The sequence below is a fragment of the Ahaetulla prasina genome, chromosome 1 (genome assembly GCF_028640845.1).
Source record: "Ahaetulla prasina isolate Xishuangbanna chromosome 1, ASM2864084v1, whole genome shotgun sequence".
In the NCBI taxonomy this organism is placed as follows: Eukaryota; Metazoa; Chordata; class Lepidosauria; order Squamata; family Colubridae; genus Ahaetulla; species Ahaetulla prasina.
Genome location: NC_080539.1, coordinates 39,003,370 through 39,011,189, shown reverse-complemented (window position 1 = coordinate 39,011,189; position 7,820 = coordinate 39,003,370).

Sequence of the window (7,820 nt, the reverse complement as noted above, 5' to 3'; positions counted from 1 at the left end):
TCTTTCAGAACTTTTGATATTTTTTTTCTGGCTTTATTAGTCATACTCACCCATTTGTTTATTCCCCATTTTTTTGAGATGGGATTGATCTACAATTGTAATCCTTTCCCCTCAGGCCTCAGTCTCTAATAAATGAAAAGGAAACCCCATCTCCCTACTTTGCATTGCTCAAGCCTTCTTTGTCCATCTCCTTTTATAACTGGTGTAATTCAGGATAATTGCAGAGAAAGATATCCATTCTAGTTCCCCCCCCCCACTTCCCAGCTTTTCATTTTATTTCAGAGGGAAACTGTTTTGAACCAGGCCACTCCTTCTCCAGGCCTGGATACCTAGATGTGTCACTCACATGCAAGTCTGTCAAGTTCCTCCTGCAAGTAAGAATTGCAGTATAATCTCAAAGAGGCTGTTAGGCCTTACAGAAGCTGAATCAAACTACCAAAGTACGCTGCCTTCTCAAACTTTGGAAACATAGGTCTTCTGGGTCCCTGAACCAATCCTACACAAGATGGATCAGGTGGACCTGGAATGGAATGGAATACCCTTTCAACTAGTCTATCCCCAGCTCTAGAAAAAAACATAGTTTTGGGAAGCCAATGAGCATAGTGAGCAAATCCAGTCAATGAGCATTAGCACTGTTAAGAGGCATTCCTTATCAATCAGCTATTGATAGGGAATTTCCTTCCAGCAGTTGAAAAATCTGGCAAATGCTGATTTTTGATGAGCAGGAGGCATGTATTTTCTGCCATAGCTCCTGCCCTCTAGAACAAAGTCTCTGCTGAGATTAAGATGGTGTTGGTGCTGCTGGTCTTGAAGACCTCTTAATTAGGCTAGGAAACATACATTTAAAAACAATTTCTTTATTTTCAGCTTAAATTAAAGTTATCAAACTTCATGTAGCAATATGCAAGGTAAGTCATTAAAGACTGATGGTTTATCAGTCCAGGAATACCATAGCATGTCATTTTTTTCCTAGATGGAGTTTAAAAAAAACTCTGTTATTTTTGCAATTCAGCCTTTTAATTGCCCATTTGGTTAGGATCAGAATAGAAGCTTCAACACATATGAAGGCAAATGGATTGGAAATGGCTGGCCCAGAATAAATTTAAAATTGTCTAAAATTCCTCTTGGGTTATGCAATTAGAATATAGTTCTGCTACTTTTTTGAGATGGGTGAGGGATCAAGTCTTGAATAATTGTTTGTCTTTTAAAAAAAGAGGTGAATTAAAACAAACTAATGTACCAAGCACATATACCTCTTCTGAACTCGATTGATGACATTTATTTGATCCCTGTTAAAACAAGATAACTATTCCTTTATATTGTAGTCATCATATTTTTCTTTCTTGGCATGTGTGCTTGTGTTTTTCCAGAGATAAATGGTAGTAAGTGTACATAACAATTGAAACAGTTTTTCATCAGGTTTAGTTTTCAGATTTTAGTCTTTTATTTTTAGATGCTGCAGGAGTCTCAATTGATAAAAGTTGGAACAAACAATGTTAGTTTATAATATGCAGTTATAAAATCTCTTTTCATCTCTGTATTTTAGGGATAATTTTGAAGCCACCTCAGCCTCTAATGCTAGGTACCAAAATTACTCATTGGAAATTTAATCTTCACATTAGATAAAATGAGGTGATTGAGGTTCTAGAATTCTGGTCCATTACCGCTTGGAGATATAGGCAAGGTCATCTTGGAGATATAGGCAAGATCGCGTACCTGGCTCCTTGCTACGTGACAGCTGCCCTGCCCGAGCTCCTGGAGGTGCTGGCCGGGGTGGCAGTTGAGACCCCCAGACTTTTAGTCATGGGGGACTTTAACTTGCCATCTTCCGGCCCGTCATCGACAGCGGCTTGGGAGTTCACGGCTTCCATGACGGCCTTGGACCTGACCCAGGTAATTGATGGCCCTACTCACATTGGGGGTGGCACTCTGGACCTGATTTTTCTCTCTGGTCAGTGGTTGAGAGATCTGGACTTAAAGGAAATAGTCACTGAACCTTTGTCATGGTCAGATCACTCTCTTCTTCGCCTGGACTTTCTGACCGCCATTCACCACCGCAGGGAGACGGAGCCGATACGTTGGTTCCGTCCCAGGTGCCTGATGGACCCGGATGGGTTCCGGACGGAGCTTGGGCCATTTCCTGAGGGTCTGGTTCATGGCTCGGCCGAGGAACTTGTTGCGGCCTGGGAACGGGCCGCGGCGGGGGCCTTAGACCGAGTCGTGCCTTTGCGGCCTCTGACCTGGCGCAGGGCCCAATCGGCTCCTTGGTTCTCCGAGGAGCTGAGGGGGATGAAGCGCCGGAGAAGACGCCTAGAGAGTTCCTGGAGGTCTAGCCGTTCGGAAGCTGATCGGACACTAGTGAAGTCCTATACTAGGACTTACCTAGTGGCATTGAGGAAGCGAGGCGAGCTACGCCTCCTCCCTCATTGCATCGGCAGATAACCGCCCGCCGCCCTGTTTGGTGACTCGCTCCTCCTTCATCAGGGGAGCGGATGACCCGCTGCAGGACGGGCTGAGGAGTTTAACGGTTATCTATACGATAAAATCGTTCAACCGGGATGGTCTGGACCAAGATTGCGGTGATGCGGTGAGACGCCGAGGGTGGTCTTGGCGACATTATTTGGGATGAGTTTGACCCTGTGGCTCCCGAGGACATGGACAGGTTGCTGGGTAGGTTGAATGCCACCATGTGTTTACTGGACCCGTGCCCCTCCTGGCTGGTGCTGGCCACTCGGGAGGTGACACGAGGCTGGCTCCAGGCGATTACGATCGCTTCTTTGGTGGAGGGTGTCTTCCCGGCCGCCTTGAAAGAGGCGGTGGTGAGGCCTCTCCTTAAGAAGCTTTCCCTGGACCCGGCTGTTTTAGGTAATTATCGTCCGGTCTCCAACCTTCGCTTTGCGGCGAAGGTTGTAGAGAGTATGGTGGCATATCAGCTTCCCTTGCACCTGGATGAAACTGTCTATCTAGACCCGTTCCAGTCCGGTTTCCGACCTGGTTACAGCACGGAGACGGCTTTGGTCGCGTTGGTAGATGATCTCTGGAGGGCCAGGGATAGGGGTTGTTCCTCTGCCCTGGTCCTATTAGACCTCTCAGCGGCTTTCGATACCATCGACCATGGTATCCTGCTGCGCCGGTTGGGGGGATTGGGAGTGGGAGGCACCGTTTACCGGTGGTTCTCCTCCTATCTCTCCGACCGGTCGCAGTCGGTGTTGACAGGGGGGCAGAGGTCGTCCCCGAGGCGCCTCACTTGTGGGGTGCCGCAGGGGTCGATTCTCTCGCCCCTTCTGTTTAACATCTACATGAAACCGCTGGGTGAGATCATCAGTGGTTTTGGTGTGAAGTATCAGCTGTATGCGGATGATACTCAGCTGTACTTTTCTACACCGAACCACCCCAACGAAGCTATCGAAGTGCTGTCCCGGTGTCTGGAGGCCAATCCCGCCAAGACAGAGTGGCTGTGGATGCCGGCATCCCGGTACAGTCAGCTAAATCCGCGGCTGAACATCGGTGGCGAGTCATTGGCCCCGATGGAGAGGGTCCGCAACTTAGGCGTCCTCCTGGATGAACGGCTGTCTCTAGAAGAGCATTTGACGGCCGTCTCCAGGAGAGCGTTCTACCAGGTTCGCCTGGTACGCCAGTTGCGCCCCTTTCTGGACCGGGATGCCCTATCCACGGTTACTCACGCACTCGTGACGTCTCGCCTGGATTACTGCAATGCTCTCTACATGAGGCTACAGTTAGTCCAGAATGCAGCTGCGCGGGTGATAGATGGAGCCCCTCGTGGCTCCCATATGACACCTATCCTGCGCAGACTGCACTGGCTTCCTGTGGCCTTCCGGGTGCGCTTCAAGGTTTTGGTGACCACTTTAAAGCGCTCCATGGCATTGGGCCGGGTTATTTACGGGACCGCCTACTGCGACCGAATACCTCCCACTGTCCCGTGCGCTCTCACAGAGAGGGTCTCCTCAGGGTGCCGTCAGCGAGGCAATGTCGTCTGGCGACGCCCAGGGGAAGGGCCTTCTCTGTGGGGGCTCCCACCCTCTGGAACGATCTACCCCCCGGACTTCGTCAGCTTTCGGACCTTCGGACCTTCCGCCGCGGGCTTAAAACATACTTATTTAATTGTGCAGGACTGAGCTAGATTTTAAATTTTGGGTTTTAAATTGGGTTTTATTTCTATTTTTAATTGGACGGGCTTTAGAATAAGTTTTTTAAATGTTTTATATTGTATTTATATTCTATTTATCTGTTTTTAGTGCCTGTAAACCGCCCTGAGTCCCTTGGGAGATAGGGCGGTATATAAATACGATTAAATAAATAAATAAATAAATCTTCTGAACTTATAGGAGCATTTAAAAACAAATACAACTATCTCCACATGTAGAAAACGAGACCATTTTTGAGAAAATTGCAGCATACAGTACTTCTCTGCTTGATATTAAATTTAAAACATGCATGAGGATTTGTATGGGGAGAACATTGGATGTACAATTATATATGAGACTTACAGAGAGATACCCAATATTCTGGTTAATATTCTGGCGGGGATATATAGTGATATAGTACTGAAAATTGCTGGCTTTGGGCAAGGGAATAACAAAGTGTTTTTGAGGATACAACTGAACCACAATCCCACAACACGGTTGGTAAAGGAGAATTATCTTTTTGCAACACCTTGAATGGTACGATTATGCATATGTATTTGAATCCCAAATTCTCTGGCTTATTATTATTGTTTTTACAAATCCACCAATTATGATAAAATGTTCCTTCAATTGTCCACATTTTCAACATAAATTAGAAGTATTTTTATACATTCTAGATAATTTTGATGGAGTCATATAACAATGTCATCATTTAGTAAATATTCTATTTTAAGGTAAGGTAAATAAGTAAGGTAAGTAAGGTAAATTTCAGTGATTTCAATCACATGTTTTCCCACTGTTCCAGATTCAAATTTGGCTTCTTAAGAATTGAGACTGACACTTCTTTCAAAGCTTCCGACAATTCTCCTTGTCTCAAAGCATTATTGACTACTGTGTGGATTCTGGCCCATTTCCTGGGCACTTTAATCAGCCAGATAAGGGTTCAGTCCGTAAGTGGCAAGATTAAGACCACAGAACACGCTACTTCTTTGATCTTTATAGAGTTATAAATGTCCCAGTAAAATCATAATGTGTCACTACAGTCTTTTCAGCATTAGAGATCTTGACACTGAAAGCTGGAATTAAATATCCCAGCTTTTACATCAAGGAGGGACAGTCAATGGCACTCCAGAAATCAAAAGAATGCAGTTCTCATTACCTGTTACAATTCTAGCTAGTATTTCAGAATGTTTCCTCAATATTTTTTTAAGAAAACAATTTGCATTACTGACAAATACTTCAAGAACATAACAACTCAGGTTCAGAGGGGAGATTCTACTTGCACTGGAAGGTTTTTTTGGAGTCACAAAGAAAGCTCTAATAAAAATTATTTCAAAAGCACTCTGACTGCAAAACTACCTAAGAGCTCAGGACATTTTGGGCCAACATGTTTCAGCATGGAATGGGATACGGTTGATAATGAAGAAGGATAACTGGATATAGTTGGTCAGATTTCCAAATCGAGAGATTACTGTTGCTGAATATCAGTAGGATAAATTCACCACAAAAATGTAACATTTTTTTTTAACAAATTAAAAAAAACCACCAAAATGCTGATATTGTTTACCTACAAGAAACTCATGTAATAATAGGACTTGTTCACTGATTAAAACAAAAAAAATTAGGACAAAGGTATATAGAAAAAAACAAAAAGAATGGAATATAATTTACCTCATGACACTAATTTGATAAGTATTGGGTCAACATAAAGACAAAGCAGGAAGGATTTTAAGCAGGGGTGAAATGCTCCCGGATCGGAGGGGATCGCGCGATCCGGTAGCGATGGCAGCGGCTGGTTCGGAGGACCGGTAACAAAAATCCCTGGCCCCGCCCTCCCTGCCTCTGCTGAGCCGCACCATCCGCAGAGGTTTTTTTTTTTTTTTACTTTTAAAAGCCAGTTTTGCTTCAGCCGAAACAGGCCTTTAAAAGTAAAAAAAAGCCTTTGAGGATCCCGCCCCTCAGCTGACATCGGCAGCCTTTAAACTTAAAAATTAAAATTAAAATTAAAGGCTACTCTGGGGATCTCACCTGAGTTCCTCATCAGCAGTACCTTAAAAAATATGTTTTCTGTAGAAAACATGTAGAAAAACTCCTTTTAAAAGAGTCTAAGCCACTTACCTGATTCCTGATCGACCTCATGGCTCTGCTCACAGCCTGAAAGCCCCAGTTTCGCTTTTAGCACCAGACAGAACTAATCTAAACTTAGCTAATCTATTTCACCACTGAGTGTTTAATGCTTATCTGGCTGAGGAACTCTGGGAATTGAAGTCCACAATAAAATAAAATGATAAAATAAAATATTTGTGCAGCTTTCTGAGATTTGGTGTGTTTCTGTAGTGTTTCACTCTAACTAAACAAACACACAAAATCTCAGAAAGCTGTATGTGGTATTTTGTGTGTGTGTGTGTGTGTGTCAGTTGTGTGTGTGTAAAGTGTGAAAGTTGGTTTTTGAGCTTTTTGTGGCTGTGTGAAGTGTGAAGTGCAGCTGCTTTTACATTGCTTTTACATTGTGTGTGAGTCAGTTGTGTTCTGGTGTGTTGTGTTGTTTTGTGTGTGTGTAAAGTGTGAAAGTTGGTTTTTGAGCTTTTTGTGGCTGTGTGAAGTGTGAAGTGCAGCTGCTTTTACATTGTGTGTGAGTCAGTTGTGTTGTGTTGTGTTGTGTTGTGTGTGTGTGTAAAGTGTGAAAATTGGTTTTTGGTACCTCTTATTGTTTTTTATACTTTGTTTATTATTTTTATTATTTATTGTTATTGGCCATGCCCACCCAGTCATCTGACCACCAAGCCACGCCCACCAATTAAGCCACGCCCACAGAACTGGTAGGGACAATTTTTAGATTTCACCCCTGATTTTAAGTTTGAAATAATGGAAAGATGGGCTAAAAAACTTTCTGATGCTCCAAATAAAGATTTTCCCAAATATTAATGGATGTGGAACAAGATAGAACATTCTTCCATGGAGACATGAATAGCTTGTTAGATTTCAATTTTGACAGATTGTTTCACAGGAAGAAAGGTGGAAAACTTCTGCAAAATGTTTTCCAATATATGGATGAATCAGCTCTGATAAATGCATGAAGATTGCAAAATCCAAATGAGAGAAAATAGACTTTCTACTCTGCAAGATATCAGTCATGCTCTAGAATAGATATCTGTTGGGTCTCCAAGGTTCTAAAATCATCCATTAGAGAAGAACAGATGCTACATGTTAACACATGTAGACCACAATGCAATGCTAATAATATGGCATTCCAGAGAAAGAAATAACCTTCAGTTGGAAGATGAAAGGTTGCTACTCCATGAAACCATCTATACAATTACAAAGAGACACTGAAGATTTTCTTCCAAATAAATAAAACACGAATCTCTGATACTACCATTTGGGAAATGAGCAAAGCATATATAAGAGAGCTCTTTTAATCAAACACATAGCAAAACAAAAAAGACAACCAACAGATTGAAAGAAGTGCTAGATGTCAGGAGAATTAACACAAATATAACCAAAATTATCAAGCTATATATTTACGCTGGCAATGATAAATTTAGCACTGTATTGAAAGAGAACTTGAAAAATATAAAGTTATGGAGAAATTAATAGGATATATTCGGGCCGGAATAGCTCAGGCTGTAAGGAGCCTGTTATTAGAACACAGTAGCCTGCAATTACTGCAGGTTC